The sequence below is a fragment of the Mustela lutreola genome, chromosome 10, assembly GCF_030435805.1.
Source record: "Mustela lutreola isolate mMusLut2 chromosome 10, mMusLut2.pri, whole genome shotgun sequence".
In the NCBI taxonomy this organism is placed as follows: Eukaryota; Metazoa; Chordata; class Mammalia; order Carnivora; family Mustelidae; genus Mustela; species Mustela lutreola.
This window is the reverse complement of record NC_081299.1, coordinates 78,525,779-78,542,503: the sequence shown is the minus strand read 5'-3', so window position 1 is coordinate 78,542,503 and position 16,725 is coordinate 78,525,779. Positions and strand designations below refer to the sequence as shown.

Below are 16,725 nucleotides of genomic sequence, written 5' to 3'. Positions count from 1 at the left end.
TGTAGAATCACAGACCGGAGATGCACCTCACTATCACCAGCACTCTCAAAGGGAGGCAAAGAGTGGATTGTCAGCCTGTCTGGGTTCCAATCCCAGCTTCGCCAGTCATGAGTCCTGAGGTCTCCGAATCAAGTTATTTCGTGTTTCTGAAAATGATTCTTACCTGGAAAATAGAGCTAGCTAATGATAACTCATCCCGGGTTTGCTTGCTGTGGTTGTGAGAATTGCTAGAGAGCGGACCAATAATGCTGACCACAGTGCCCGGCGCATAGTGAGCATCTTGCTCAATCTTAAACTCTGTGAATGGTCTCGCCCACACACCAGGACAGACAAGCAGCTCAGAAAGCAGCAGCATTCCTGAAAGGACTTGTCGATTCCCAAGAAACTAGTACCCTTATTTTAGATGCACTCTAGAACGAAAGATGTAACAAAACCACTTCACAGTTTACTTCTCCTGGGTAAACTGTTTTGAGAACATTTCCAAAACCTTTAAGGAAGATGTCTATGTCCACCTCTCTGATTTATATAAAACTATCCGCCCAATGCAAAACAGACCTCGTCACTCTCTCTCTCTCCCAGTCTGGCCTGCTTCCCAGCTGTTCACATTCCCTACAGGATTGTTAGAAGCTCCACACGCTGAGCGGGAGGCAGAGGAAAGTAAATAGTTTAGCCAGGCAGGTACCCCACCCACCATTTTATTTTCCTAAATCACTCCTTTAGCTAACATTTCAGGGACAGACACGCGACGCATCTGGCTCCAACCAAATATTTTCAGTCAGTCAGATTCCAAGGTAAATATTTGCCACTTTGATTGCAGCAACAGTGGTAGCGTGAAACAAGGAGCCACTTATCAACCTTCAATCAGGGCCCGCCTGGCGCTTGGGTGACGTGACCTGCCCCCTCCCCGTGAGCCCTTGCGCGGGTCCGCCTCCGCACTTCCGGTCTTGAGCACTTGGTGTCTGAGCCTTTCTGAGGCCTGATGGGTCTTCAAGGTGAACCCTTGGTAAAAAGTCGGGTTGTGGGATTGCTGAGCTGCTGTCTTCCACCAGATCCTTTCATTTTTAGCAGGTGTTGTCTTTCCCACTGTTCACGACTGACTTGTCGAAAGGTATTGGTTGTTGGGACGCCTGGGTGGCTCAGTTGGTTAAGCAGCTGCCTTCGGCTCAGGTCATGATCCCAGCGTCCTGGGATCGAGTCCCACATCGGGCTCCTTGCTCGGCAGGGAGCCTGCTTCTCCCTCTGCCTCTGCCTGCCATTCTGTCTGCCTGTGCTCGCTCGCTCTCTCTCTCTCTCTCTGACAAATAATAAAATCTTAAAAAAAAAAAAAAAAGGTATTGGTTGTAGATGAGAAAGACAAGGGAGGGGTTAAGGAAGTCTCCTAGAGTGTTATTTGGGGGTGGGGTGGGGTGGGGCGGGAGATGTTCCCCCTGAAACCTGTACCTATTACTTAAATTGCATCGTTAAGAGACTCTTTTTATTTATTTTTTTAAATTAGAGCGAGAGAGAGTGCCCGAGCATGAAGGGGGAGCGGCAGAGGGAGAGGGTGATGCAGACTCCACGCTGAGCAGGTAGCCTCCTAGGGGCTCCATCCCAGCACCCCAAGATCATGACCTGAGCAGACGCTTAACTGACCGAGCCACCCTGGTGCCCCAAGAGACTCTTAACATTGGCCCAAGGCTTTTGAGCTAAGATGAATTCTGTGAGAATGAATATATTAGTTTTTCTTATAGATGCATATTTTATGCAGGAAGAATAATAGAGAGTGATGAAGACACAGGAAAATGGCAGGTGGGGTGGTTTTTGCCTCGTTCTATGGCAAGTTTTTTACTTTTTTGGAGTCTTTTTGAGACTGAAAATTAAAGACCCGTTGTTTTCCTAGGAAAAGATATGTGAACACAGTATTTCGCCTATAACCTGAGGAGATTCATGGATCCCCAGAACCCATCTGCAGGCTTCCATGGGGGAAACCATGGACCCAAGGTTAGGAAGCCACAGATTTTAGGTGCAGATGCCTTGGTGAGATGCACCTGACATTCCTCGTCTTGCCCAGGCAGAAGTAAGGCGAAAAAAGTGAGGCACTAGCCTTGGGCATAAAATTTAAGGGGGGCATCAAAAGGTTCAGAAATAAAGACAAAATTTTAAGTATTTATTTGAGAGAGAGATTATTATTAATTTATTATAGATATTTATTACAGATATTATTTATTAGAGACAGAGAGATAGCAAGAGAGGGAACACAGGCAGGGGGTGTGGGAAAGGGAGAAGCAGGCTTCTCGCTGAGCAGGGAGCCTGATGCCGGGCTGGATCTCAGGACCCTGAGATCATGACCTGAGCCGAAAGTAAATGCTTAACAACTGAGCCATTCAGATGCCCCAAGATAAATCATATTTTAATGCAGTATTTTAAAGAATCAAATCTGAAAGCTATGGCTGTGGCTTGTCAAACTTTTTTTTGTAAACAAAATTTTACTGGAACCAAGGCCAGAATTAGAGCAAGATGAATGAGGCATGGTTGTACAAATGCAGGTTCAGACTGTCTTTATTTTACAGTTTTTAAATTTTGTATTTTGTTCAATTTATTTATTTATTATTTTATTTTTTTATTTGACAGAGAGAGATTGAGAGTGAGCACAAGTAGAGGGAGCGGCAGGCAGAGGGAGAAGCAGGCTTCCTGATGAGCAGGAAAGCTGACTCGGGGCTCGATCCCAGGACCTTGGGGTCATGACCTGAGCTGAAGGCAACCGCTTAACCAACTGAGCCACCCAGGCGCCCCTCAATTTTTTATTTCTAAATAGTTCATTAAAATACTGTTTTGAATACTGAGGGTTTTTGACCCCCTCTTGTTTAATTTTGCACCCGGCACTAGTGTCTCCTTCACTACCCTAGCCCTCAGCCCTGCTTGTGTCCAGGATGCTGTTCGAGTAAAATCCAAATGTAATTGATCACTTGCTGTGTGCTAGGCCCCAAGTTCCCACATTTCCAGACAGCTAGGGTAGTGGGAAAAACTCTGATCTATCAAAATGGTTGATGTTTAGTCCTGGCTCTCATGTCCTGCTGGATGACCTTGACCAGTGAACTTAGCTTTTCTGAACCTCTTCTTAATTGCAGAATGAGAGGGTGAGACTGGGTACTTTCCAGTTCTGGCAGTCTGTGGTTCTTAGGACTTTGAAAATGGCAGCTAAACCAAATTGTTCCCCAGAGAACTAGAGTCCTCAATGAACACCCAAATCCACATGCCAGCCCTCTAGCCTTCTCTTGATTTGCCTTCTTGATGGAGGGGTTTTGCATTCTACAGACTTTCATTTGTCTCAGTGTGAGGGCCCAGACTGTCACATGTCTTCAACTTGAGTAGTGATTGCTAGAGTCAAAGATCTTCAGAGCTGATGAAAGTAAAATGCAAAGAGATGATTTAGTTTTGAGGAGAATGAGGCTCAAACAGGTGAAGTCAGTTGGCCAGGGCGGCACAGTGTCAGATTTAGAACTAAAACCCCAGTGCCTGATTGCCATCCGGTTTTCTTTTCACTTCACCTTGGTGGAGTATGATTCATGCCTTTCTACTTCCCTCCAGAGAATTTCCTAAAAGTACTTTGAATTCTCTCGTAATATTCTCTGTGATTCCTGTGTTTTATTAGTTTCCTTGTTATGATGCTATTCCTAGTGCTGGGAGATTGGAAGCCAAAATTCTTGATCAGTGTCTTACCCTTAGGTCTTCTTCCCTCTCCGAGCCTCATCTTGGATTTAACTTCTATGGGGGATTTAAAAAAAAAAAAAAAAAAACTGCTGCAAGGCATATAATCTTAGAAAGCTAACTTCCTCTGTGTTTCTTTTGAAAGATATTTTTAAAACTGGAGAGAAGAAGTGATGCATAACAATCTATAAGGTAGGTACTGTTATTATTGATTTTACTAATGAGGAAATTGAGGCACAGAGGACTAATTAATTTAGATCTACCATCTAAGTATCAGAAGCAGGATTCAAATCCAAGCATCCTGACTCCAGGGTCTGGTTTTTTTGTTTTTTTTTTTGTTTTTTTTTTTTTTTTTAACTAGCACAATGTATGGCTTCTCTTGTGCACCATTTCAGCTGAGCTTGAACAATTTCAAGGGATGGAAAGTTACCTCAGGAGATCTAGTTCTGTTGCTGGGCAACCTCTTCTGTTGGAATGTCTTCCTTCTGTTCATTGGAATGAGCCATAGACAGTTATCCAAAATGGTTTTCTGTTGTCTAAATAAGAAGGTAAATAAGTGAGTGAAGAACATAGAGTAAAATCTCACAATCTATTTCGTCTCCACCAAACATTCCTGACCCACTCCCAGTTATGTGGGCTTCCTGAAAAAAACACAAAATTCCCTCTTTCAGTTTTGAGTCTATTGAAAGTAAAATCCCCATCCTATGTGTTTGTAACTTATTCTGAGAAAGATTTAGGTTGGCCTGCATAGGTTAGAAAGTATGATTAAGGGCGCTTGGGTGGCTCAGTGGGTTAAGCTGCTGCCTTGGCTCAGGTCATGATCTCATCAGGGTCCTGGGATCGAGTCCCGCATCGGGCTCTCTGCTCAGGAGGGAGCCTGCTTCCTCCTCTCTCTCTCTGCCTGCCTCTCTGCCTACTTGTAATCTCTCTGTCAAATAAATAAATAAAATCTTAAAAAAAAAAAAAAAGAAAGTATGATTAAGTAGCATAAATTAAAAGTGTGTGACACGATCCAGCAATTTCACTTTTAGGTATTTTTCCTTCAAAAAGAGTAATAAGAGCTTACCAGGATAAATATTCAAGTGATATTATTTCATTTTTGTAATTGCACAAAAATCATAGGCAACTTAGATGTGCACAAATAAGGAAGTGCCTAAATAAAATAATAAATTAATGAAGTTGTGAGAGGATTTCAATCTAAAATTGAACTGGAGGATATGAAATGGAGACTCTCAGGCATGCTCCCCCAGAAGAATGGAATTTAACTGAGAGACTGATTTCTTGTAAATGCCTGATTTACAGAAGATCGAGGCATATCTCTTGACCAATGAACATCCACCAAGAATCTCCCTGGCAGGCCTTCCCCCTCCTTGCACTCCTTACTCATAAGTACAGCCTGCCCCCGATCTTCGAATGACTCACCTGTAGCTTGATACAGCATGTTTCCCAAATTGCAGTTCTCTCTGCAATTCCCAAATAAACTTGAATTTCTCGTAATTTGACCTTGCCTCAGTTTACCTCCCTGTTTAGGTTAATGGAGTATCTTTTAATTGTTTTCAATGTATAATATTAAGATATAAACTGCATCATTTGCTCTGAAGAAAATCATCACTAATATTTTAAAAATTGGTGCTTGGTGGCATATCATCTCCATTGTTATCCCAGTGGCAATACAACAGTTCACAGAAATAAACATGGGGCACCTGTGTGGCTCAGTCAGTTGGGCATCTTCCTTCGCCTCAGATCATGGTCCCAGGGTCTGGGGGTTGAGCCCTGACATGGGCTCCCAGCTCAGTGGGGAGTCTGCTCCTCCCTCTGCCTCTCCTTTCTGGCTTGTGTTCTGTCTCTCACTCACTCTCTCTTAAATAAATAAATGGAATCTTAAAAAAAAAAAAAAGAAAGAAAGAAAGAAAAAGGAAGAAACACTCTTTTCTCATTTCAAATGTTATTGAAGAAAACATGGAAAATAATAAAATGTAAATAAGTAAACAAAGAAACTATAATTCTGCACCCAAAAGATAACCACTGTGAACTTTTTCCCATCTTTTTTCTTTTTTCTTTTTTTTTTAAATTAAAGATTTTATTTATTTATTTGTCAGAGAGAGAGCGAGCGAGAGCAAGCAAGAGCGAGCACAGGCAGACAGTGGAAGGCAGAGTCAGAGGGAGAAGCAGGCTCCCTGAGGAGCAAGGAGCCCGATGTGGGACTCGATCCCAGGACGCTGGGATCATGACCTGAGCTGAAGGCAGCTGCTTAACCAACTGAGCCACCCAGGCGTCCACCCATCTTTTTTCTTATGTGCAGTACTTTTTTAGTAGATTTTTTGTGATAAAATATATATAATATAAAATATATTATTTTAAACATATTTAACTGTACAATTCAGTGGCATTTAAGTACATTCACATTATTGTGCCCCTATTATGACTATCCATCTCCAGAAAATTTTCATCATCCCAAACTGAATTCAGTTTCAGTCAACAATAACTCCCCCATTATTCTCTCCTCTAGCTCCTGGTAACCACTATTCTACTTTCTATCTCTGGATTTCGCTACTCTAGTTACTTCCTGTAAGTGCAACCGTACAATGTTAATACTTTTGTTCTTGGCTTATTTTACTTAGCACTATATTTTTAAGGTTCATCCACATGGTAGTGTGTATAAGAATTTCCTTGTTTTAGGGCTGAATAATAGTCCACTGTAAATTAATTTCACATTTTGTTTATTTGTTCATCGATGGAAATTTGGGTAATTTCTACCTTTTGACTATGGTGAATAATGGTTATGAACATGATGTAGAAATATTCGTTCCTGATTTCAGTTCTTTTGGATCTATTCCCAGAAGTGGAATTGCTGGTTTATATGCTAATTCTGTGCTTAATTCATTGAGAACTACCATACTATTTTCCATAGCAGCACCATTTTTTATTAACATATAATGTATTTTAAAAATGAACATATATAAATCCATTAATGTACATTATTTTCTGTAAGATAAATGTTCAAAATTGAGTCAAAATATAATAGCTAGACAAATAGTATGCTTAAAATGTTTCAATGATATTAAAGATATACGTAACAAAAAAAAAAATAACATATAATGTATTATTTGCACCAGGGGTACGGGTCTGTGAATCATCAGGCTTATACATTTCACAGCACTCACCATATCACATACCCTCCCCAATTCCCTTAACCCAACCACCCTCTCCATACCTCCCTTTCCCCCAGCAACCCTCAGTTTCTTTCATGAGATTAAGAGTTTCTTATTGTTTGTCTCCCTCCTGATCCCATCTTGTTTTATTTTTCCTTCCCTCCACTGAAACCCTGCCCTGCCTCTCAAATTCCTCATATTAGAGAGATCATATGATAATTGTCTTTCTCTGATTGACTTATTTTGCTCAGCATAATTCCCTCTAGTTCCATCCACATCATTGCAAATGGCAAAGTTTTGTTTCTTTTGATGGTTGCATAGTATTCCATTGTATATATATACCACATCTTCTTTATCCATTCTTCTGTTGATGCACATCTAGGTTCTTTCCATAGTTTGGCTATTGTGGACATTGCTGCTATAAACAGTTGGGTGCAGGTGCCCCTTCAGATCAGTACATTTGTATCTTCAGGGTAAATACCCCTGTAGAGCAGCACCACTTTAAATTCCTATTTGCAGTACACAAAGGTTCTGATTTCTGTGCATCCTTGACAACATTTGTTATTTACCAATAATCTTTATCCTAAAGGGTGTGAAGTGGTATGTCATTGTGGTTTTGATTTGCATTACACTAGTGATTAGTGATGTTGAACACCTTTACATGGGCCTCTTGGCCATTGTTTATGTTCTTTGGAGAAATAGCTATTCAAGTCCTTTGCCCACTTTTTGACTGGATTATTTTTGTTGTTGAGTTGTAAGAGGTTTTATAGTTCCCTTATTAGTCCCTATATCCATCCCTTATCAGGTAAGTGATTTGAAAATATTTTCTTCCATTTTGTAGAGACATGTGCCTTTTCTTTCTATTGCAGTGTCCTTTGATGCAGTTGTTGTTTGTGCTTTTGGTGTCATAGCCAAGAAATCATTGCCAAATCCACTGTCATGGAGCTTTTCCTTGTATTTTCTTCTATGAGTTTTTAATTTTATGTTTCATATTTAGGTCTTTGATCCATTTTGAGTGAATTTATGTATATGATGTAAGGTAAGAGCCCAATTTCAACCTTTTGCATGTGGATATCTAGTTTTGCCACACCATTTGTTGCAAATATTTTCACTTCTCTGGGTTTTTATGTTTTAGAGCTTTTTTGATTCCAGGCTTATTCCTGTCGGATCCCAAGCTGCTTCTCTGGCTTGTCCTCACTCTCACTGATTTGTGCTCCAGGGATTCAAGTTATTTGACTGGGAACAAAAGGAAGATAAAATGAACCTGAATCTAGTGCAGAAGCATGGTGGTCTAGCAGAGCCTAGTGAAAGTGATAGTTGAAATATTGACTATAGTGATCTTGCTGTAACCTTGGCTAAACCTATTTCATTTGTTGTGAGTTGGAAATAGTGATAAGAAGACCCACCTTATTTTGCCAAACAATAGCATAAACCCTGGCATATTATTATGGCCAGTAGTCATTATTGTGGTTAATGTTTATGGAAAGAGTACTCTGTACTGCTCTATTTTAAATACTTCACATTTATTATCTCATTTAATACTCAAAATAGTCTTATGAAGTCAGTGCTATCATTTTCACTGTTTTACCATGTCTGAGCATCTCTTGTCATTGGTAAAATGAAGAAAGTTATATCTGCCTTGCAGAACTATTTGGGAGGATTAAATGAGAGCAGTGAAAATAAAGGGCCTAGCAAAGAATGTGCACATAGATGCTTAACAGATGGTAGCTGCTTTCCCTCAGTCCAGGAAGTTATTTCAGTAATCACAAACCATATTAAATGAGGATTCTACTTTGTTCTAACAATCTTGAATTTCCTGATACTTCCCCTTCTAGGTAAATTATATTGATTTATACTGGTCAGATAGGAAAGTCTGATACCTTTTATTTATGAAACAGGAATACTTTCTAGTATTTCTCTTGGTTAATCATGTTCTTTTTTCATTACTGGCAAGCTCTTAATTTTTTTCTCATTACAAAAATAATATAGTAAGAGAAAGGATGAAGGAAAGAGACTGTTTATTGTCAGACACTAGGAAGACTTCTATAGACACTCGTCCAGGGAATGAGCAACACCAGCAGCCTTGGAAACAACTGCACTAATATATTAGTGATGTTTTAACACTCATCTTTTTTTTTTCATTTAAATATATATATTTTTATTTGAATGTACAACAAATTGTCAAATTTTCTCATATTTCCACACAGATAACTTATTCTCGGTATTTTTTTATTATTTTTTAAATTTCTTTTCAGCATAACAGAATTCACTGTTTTTACACCACACCCTGTGCTCCATGCAATCTGTGCCCTCCCCAGTACCCACCACCTGGTTCCCCCAACCTCCCACCCCCATCCCCTTCAAAACCCTCAGGTTGTTTTTCAGAGTCCATAGTCTCTCATGGTTCACCTCCCCTTCCAATTTCCCTCAACACTCATCATTTTGACTGATAAAGTGTCATTTCCCTAAATCTTTCTTCATTTTACTACCTTTTCCCACTTCCTTTATTTGTCTCTTAAAATAATGATTACAGTGAAGATGTACAACTGCCTGAGACCAACTAGAGAAACAGGGCTTGAGTTAGTTAATACATTAATATAGTCCTTAGTGTTGCAGTTATTCGGGGTCATATTTTCTGGATATCATTTGGACATTGATTGGTTAGATCCAGGCTGTACATTTTCTCTTTGGCTGCAGCTAATGTATTAACTGGCAGTGGGATCAAGTCCTGCTCCTCTCAGGCAGCTGGGCCCTCCCTTGGAGCCTCTCTACAATCCCTTCACTTACTGCTAATTGATTTCCTAATTCCCTACAGCAGCTGTCGTAAACCTTTTCCACCCTCCTCCATCCCTTTAATCTCCCTGTTCTGCACACTGAGTGGCAGGTGATCATGCATCCGTGATCGGGGCTCTTTCCCACTGCCTTTTGGTTCTCTGCCAGCTTCACATCTTCCCCAGGATCCCCTTTATCTCTGAGAGCCTGGCGCTTTCATTTACTACCTCTCTCCTAGCTTCAATCTTTCCTCTTCCTTTCCCTTCACACGTAAACAAACTCAAGTCTTCCTCAACCTAGAAAAAAGCGGCCATATTTCTCTTGGTTAATCATGTTCTTTTTTCATTACTGGCAAGCTCTTAATTTTTTTTCTCATTACAAAAATAATATAGTAAGAGAAAATTGGGAAGTACAAAAATTCAAACATGTCTCAGACACCCATAATCACACTTCTAGAGGTAACCACCAATGTTAACATTTTGGTTTATATCCTTCTAATCTTATTTCTTAGGTTTTGAGATCTACTTAGAGGACATTCTGGATGTTCTCTTTTGTAACTTGACACTTTTCCTGTGTCAGTATTTTTTTAATCATTGCATTAAAATTTCCATTGTATGGGAGCACCAGTTAAACATCAGACTTTGGTTTTGGCTCAGGTCATGATCTCAGAGTCATGAGATGGAGCCCCGCGTTGGGCTCAGCTCTTAGTGCAGTCTGCTAAAAATTCCCTCTCCCTCTCCCTTTGCTCTTTACCCCTGCTCTCTCTCTCTCTAAAATAACACCTAAAAAAATTTTCACTGGTGGATACACTTTTATTTATATAGCCATTTCGAATCATATAACGTGATTATTTCCAATTATTTGCTGTAATTAACATAAGAATATAATCTTTGTAAATAAATCTTTGCACATAGTCCTGATTATTTCTTTAGTAAAAATTTCTGCAGAGAAGTTCCTGAATGCATATTTTTAGTATTTGGATAATATTTTATCATAAAATATAAACATTTTGATAAAAGTAGCTGACTGTCATCACTTCAGCTTTTAACTCCAGGTTACTGAATTCTAAGCAATCCTGGCTTTTCCGCCATCACTGAAACGGCTCTGTCAGAGGTCAAGGTCAACATCAATTATTAATCACAAGTCTTCTCTGACCCTATCCTGCCTAATCTCTTTGCAACAGCTGCCATTTTCTATCTTTTCCCTTTTAAAATGTTTTTTCCTTCTATTTTACTTGAGTTTTTTTACCTCTCTGGTAACACATTTTCAGGCTCTTTCCTGGTTCTTTTTGTTCTGCATGATCTTTTCCTTATTCTCAACTTACCTCAGATTTTCAACTGTTGAGTTCATGCCAGTGCTACACAGTTTTCAGCACAGATCTGACCTGAACTGGGGTCTGCTGGCCTCTCCATCTCATATCTCCCCATTCTTCCCTGACTGCTTCCTCCTCTCCCCATTCCTACATGTACTTTATGCTTCAAACATTCTGAACTACTTGCATTTTCTATGCCTTTGATCATTTGGTGCTCTGTGCTTGGAAATTCCTTCTCCCTTTCCTCACCTGATGAAGCTTCACTTCTCTTTCAAGATTCGTTTCTTTTGGAAATCTCGGTAACAACTTTCACTCCCACTCTCTTTTGCCCCTTTGCCCTCTGACCTGGCTAAGTAGAGTGACTCTCCTCTACACTGTCGCGTTCATGCTTCTCTCCTTGTCCTGGGCTATGGTGAACATTTTCTAGGCTCTAAGCTCCTCGAGGGCAGGAATTGTGACTGTATGTATTATTATTATTTTATTTAACAATCATGCGTGTTATGTTTCTTATGTGCCAGGTGCTGTTCTATGTGTTTTATAAATATTAACTCATTTAATCATCATCTCAATTTTATGACATAGGTACTATTATTATCCCTATATAATGTCAGAGAAAACCAATACACAGAAGGGCTAGATAACTTGCCTGAGGTCACACAGCTCATAAGTGGGGATTTGAAGCTGGGTTTGTATAGTAGCACCAAAGAAGGGCTTAAAGAATAGGGCTTTCTCTGAAGTCAAACAGCTATTCAGTGTGATATCCTTTCTTCATTGTGTTTGAAATCTAGTTCACTGTAGGTCCTGTATGTGGATGCAGAGTGAGGGAGTCATTCAGGCAGGCCTTATGCTTTCTTACCCATGGCTAATTAACACAGAGCCTGTGATCTCTGAGCAAGCTTTTTACATTAGAAAATCAGAATTTTTAAATGTCCCCTGCTCAGAAAAAAACTAGGTAGGAGTCTATCTCTTCATGTGGTTTATCGGATCATGGACTATGGGAGTTGGAAGGGGGCCTTAAAAATGATTCCTTCTGGGTGCCTGGGTGGCTCAGTGGGGTAAGCCACTGCCTTCGGCTCTGGTCATGATCTCAGGGTCCTGGGATCGTGTCCTGCATAGGGCTCTCTGCTCAGCAGGGGGCCTGCTTCCCTTCCTCTCTCTCTGCCTGCCTCTCTGCCGACTTGCGATCTCTCTCTGTCAAATAAACAAACAAAATCTTTAAAAAAAATGATTTCTTCTGTGCTCTAAATTAATAATGGAAAAACTGAGGCCCATTGATGAATGTGGCTTACTCGGGGTCAAAGAGAGAATAAGGGTTGCACCAGGATGAGTACCTTTCCCAGGATGCCCAGGAGTTTGCTTGTACTGGCCCTTTTCATTTGAGGAGACTCTCTGGAGCTCCAGATGTGCCAGGCCATGCTGAGACTATAGTGACAAGATTTGAGTATCATTGAGACTAGAAAGCAAAGGGAAAATCTTGGCTCAGATACAGCCATAAGCAGGATGAAGACTCCATAGCTTATCCCTCCCACCTAGGATCATTCAGAGTGACACCTCCCAGGAAGCCCAGAGATCTTGTTGGGCGTGTCAAGCTTACTTTTTAGTCCTCAGTTCCATGACCTCTGAATATCTATTCTCCCTCATGGTCTCTGTCTCAGTAAAGTTACCACCACCTACACAATTCTGTAGTCTTGATACCCTTGACTTTTCCTTCTCCTCATCTCCATAGTGACTTCTCTGGTTTAGAACTTCACCACCTGCAATAGCCTTATAACTAGTCTTTCTGCTTCTGACTTGCCCTACTCTAAGTAGTTCCATGCATGGTAGCCAAAATTAACTGTTTTACATTTTCACAAATGTACATTTTTAATTATAAAATTAATACATACTTGTAACAATTTGAAACAATGTAATGGGATATAAAGTAAAACCTGGGGGGTGTCTTGGTGGCTCAGGCAGTTAAGCATCTCCTTCAGCTCAGGTCTTAATCCCAGGGTCCTGGGATCGAGTCCCACATTGGGCTCCCTGCTCAGTTGGGAGTCTGCTTTTCCCTTTCCCTCTGCCCATCCCCCCAGCTTGTGCTCATCCTCTCTCTCCCTCACTCTCTCTCAAGTAAGAGAGATAAAAAAAAAATCTTTAAAAAAATAAAGTAAAATCCAAAAGACTCCCATCTCCTATATTTTTAACCTCAACCTAGGTAAACAGTTTAGTGTACTTCCTATCAGACTCCTTTCTATGCTTATCCAGACACAACTGGGCATATCCTATATGCTGTATGCCACTTTATTATTATCTTATAGGCTGTATGCCACTAAAGGAAGCCCAGAGCTGCCTATTTCTTTGCACATTCCAGGTTCTGTATCCTTTCCTTAATTTGTTAATGCATTCCCCTTGGTTCTTTCCTCACCTTCCTTCCTTCAGCTGGCACCTCCTAATCCTTTTAAGACTTAACTCATCTGTCATTTCCTTCCTGATGCCCCCAGACTCAGTAGGTATGTCTCCTTTTACTCTATGTTATTGTGCTGTATTATTATAAGTTCTTCTGCACTGCTTTCTCCCACTGGAGCAGAGCTTCTTGAGGAAGAGTCTATGTCTCATTCTCCATGGTATCCCCCATACTTGGCATAAAACCAGGCACAGTGTTCAATTCACATGATTGAATTCTGTTCACTGCCTGAGTCTCCTGAAGTTTAAGTGCCTTGGGTTGGGAGGCAGTTATTCCAAGAAGACAGGACTATGAACCTTCCTGACAGTCCTTTCACAGCAATAATAGGAGACAAGATAGGGTCTGAAGAACAAGAGAAAGGATCCAAGGTTAGGTAAAGGAGAATGGTGGCATCGAGGGAAGTAAAGGAGCTAAAACTTACAAAGAATATTCACATCTAACACCTTATATATGTTACTATATCTTATCTTCTCAACACTATCATTCCCTTTTTACAAATAAGAAAATTAAGGATCAGGATATAAAGTGCCTTGCCCAAGTAGCAGAACCAAGGTTCAAATCCAGTTCTGTGTTCAAAGTCTAAGCTCTTACACACTATGCATGTTTGTGATCAGGTGGGTATGGTATAGTTAACACTGGCCATTTCCCTAGACCCTTCATGGGTGCTTGGAAAAAGTCTGTGTCCTGAAGCTTCTGAACAGAGATGTCTAAAGACCTTCAGCTTCTAGGGAGATGGTGTGACAAACCCAACATCGAAATCTTCAGACACTGTGGGCCTTTTCACTTCCATATGCTTTGAAAAGGGTGCTAAGGCCAGAGTTTATGCTGGAAGGAGTTAGGTTCCCAGGCTTCTGAAGGAGACCAGCAAGAAGTCTCACTCAGCCAGCTTTTTCCAGATTTCCCTCAGGTAGCTGTGACTTCTTTTAGCCTTCTCGTAGGCCCTCCGCAGCCCTCCATCAGCTCTAGTTGCTGTGTCATTTCAGGATCTGGTATCCAAAGTACATTTATGGGGCAAAGTCATGTCTGGAGGCTTTATGTCTAAGCTTTGGGTGCTTTTTGGCAGTTGTGGGTTCCTTGAGATTGAGGAGACCACTGCAGAGCAGGAGGGGGATGCTGAGGGACTGTTGGAGTAAGGAGTTGTATCCAGGCGTAAGGCTGACTCATGGGATGCTAGTCCTTTCGTCCACAAATGTTTACGGATACAACCTAGGTATGGTTTCATCTTTGAGAGCAGGGATGCCAGGTTTGTGTTTTAGGCACACTGAAATACTAGCAGTTCCTGCCTGTGTTCTGTGTCTCTTATCCCCAGAATGTTATACATCCTATTTGCTCTACCTGAAAAGCCTTTCACTTCTCCTTTCTCCTGCCAATTCCTTTTCATTCATCAGGTCTCAGCTTGCCTGTTGCCTGATTCTCCAAGGCTGGGGACCTCATGCTCCAAGGCAGGGCAGGGAACATTTGCTGGTTAACTCTGTACTTCCATTTTCCCTCTTTTCTGGCAGGAAGTTCTTGGACTTCCCATTTGGGAAATGCATTCCTCCCCCATAGTTAACCTCCTAGTTAGTATTACTGACACCCTTCCCTCCAGCTTCAGGCAAGGGTCTGATTGTTTAAGCCAATCATCATGTCTCATTCTATTTATTAACTATGATCAGTTTAGGTATGTAAGAGTATATTCAGAAACAGTGAACCAAGGAGAAGATAGAGGCCTTAAGATTTACCAGAAGAGCCACCTTCTTTTCTAGAGATGGAATGAAAAAGAATATAGATATGCAGCCTGGCTGTGAGCAACCTAGAATGTGATAGAGGAGAGGCTTAAAGCTTTGACAATCCAGGGGGAATATAGGCTAGGGAACTTAGCCTCTATCAATAAAAATAGAATATTTTCGCTCCCATATTTACTCTTTACTCTTTCAACTTTTTCAGGACCTTGGACAAGAAAGAGGGGTGCTATTCATGGAGAACCCTTTGGAGTCCCAACAAGATCTTTGCATAAATATGCACATATACATATACACGCATGATCTTTGGAATCATTTTAATATAGTCATTGGGTCATATTCACCTACTTCTTAACAAAAATTAACTTTTAAAATTTGTATTACAAATATTTTTCCACATCTATTCTCTGTGGCCTTTGTGGTACAAAAGTTGTAAAGTTTATAGTCAAATATATCTTTCACCTTTTTTTTCATCTGTCACAAAGCTATTTAATCAAGGTAGGCAGCAGAATGTTCCACTATGATTAATTAGTGCAGGGGCCTGTCAACACTAGGTAGAGAGAAGAAACTAGCATCATTCAGGAATAGCCTTTATTGGTGGCCGCGATGTGAGGGGACACTATGGATCCCTGGATGCTGTGGACAGTCTCCTTCTTGGGGTTGATCCAGTGTCTGATGTTAGCCTAGGAAGTGATGGAAGGAAGCAGAGTAAAGGGTAAAAACATTTTAGGGTATTGGGTCTTGATGATTTCATGGGTATCCTGGGTGGTCTGCTGTGTATCTCACTTTTGTTCTCGAACGTCCTTGTGTGGTAATTGTACAAGGCTGCTAAGCAGAAATCCAGGTCATCCTTTGGTATCTCAGGATCAAAAACATAAACCTCCTCCCTCATGAAGGTTTGTGGGAGTTGAGCTTAGCTGACTCCAGGGTTCCTATTGCTGAGCAAGGTGAATTGGGTTCTTTTTTTTTTTTTTAATTTTTTATTTTTTATAAACATATATTTTTATCCCCAGGGGTACAGGTCTGTGAATCACCAGGTTTACACACTTCACCGCACTCACCAAAGCACATACCCTCCCCAATGTCCATAATCCCACCCCCTTCTCCCAAACCCCCTCCCCCCAGCAACCCTCAATTTGTTTTGTGAGATTAAGAGTCACTTATGGTTTGTCTCCCTCCCAATCCCATCTTGTTTCATTTATTCTTCTCCTACCCACTTAAGCCCCCATGTTGCATCACCACTTCCTCATATCAGGGAGATCATATGATAGTTGTCTTTCTCCGCTTGACTTATTTCGCTAAGCATGATATGCTCTAGTTCCATCCATGTTGTCGCAAATGGCAAGATTTCATTTCTTTTGATGGCTGCATAGTATTCCATTGTGTATATATACCACATCTTCTTGATCCATTCATCTGTTGATGGACATCTAGGTTCTTTCCATAGTTTGGCTATTGTGGACATTGCTACTATAAACATTCGGGTGCACGTGCCCCTTTGGATCACTACGTTTGTATCTTTAGGGTAAATACCCAATAGTGCAATTGCTGGGTCATAGGGCAGTTCTATTTTCAACATTTTGAGGAACCTCCATGCTGTTTTCCAGAGTGGCTGCACCAGCTTGCATTCCCACCAAC

General features: G+C 40.8%; 1 long non-coding RNA gene across 2 annotated transcripts; it reads left to right on the top strand.

The window, feature by feature from the left end:
• Nucleotides 1-950: 950 nt before the first annotated feature.
• LOC131810076 (uncharacterized) lies at nucleotides 951-7,986 on the top strand. Of its 2 annotated transcripts, none has more exons than XR_009345399.1 (3): nucleotides 951-1,108; nucleotides 3,833-3,879; nucleotides 7,837-7,986. It is a non-coding gene; the product is annotated as an uncharacterized LOC131810076 (long non-coding RNA). The 2 variants fall into 2 exon arrangements; XR_009345398.1 differs by lacking the exon at nucleotides 7,837-7,986 and adding an exon at nucleotides 6,197-7,119.
• The last annotated feature ends 8,739 nt before the right edge of the window (nucleotides 7,987-16,725 follow it).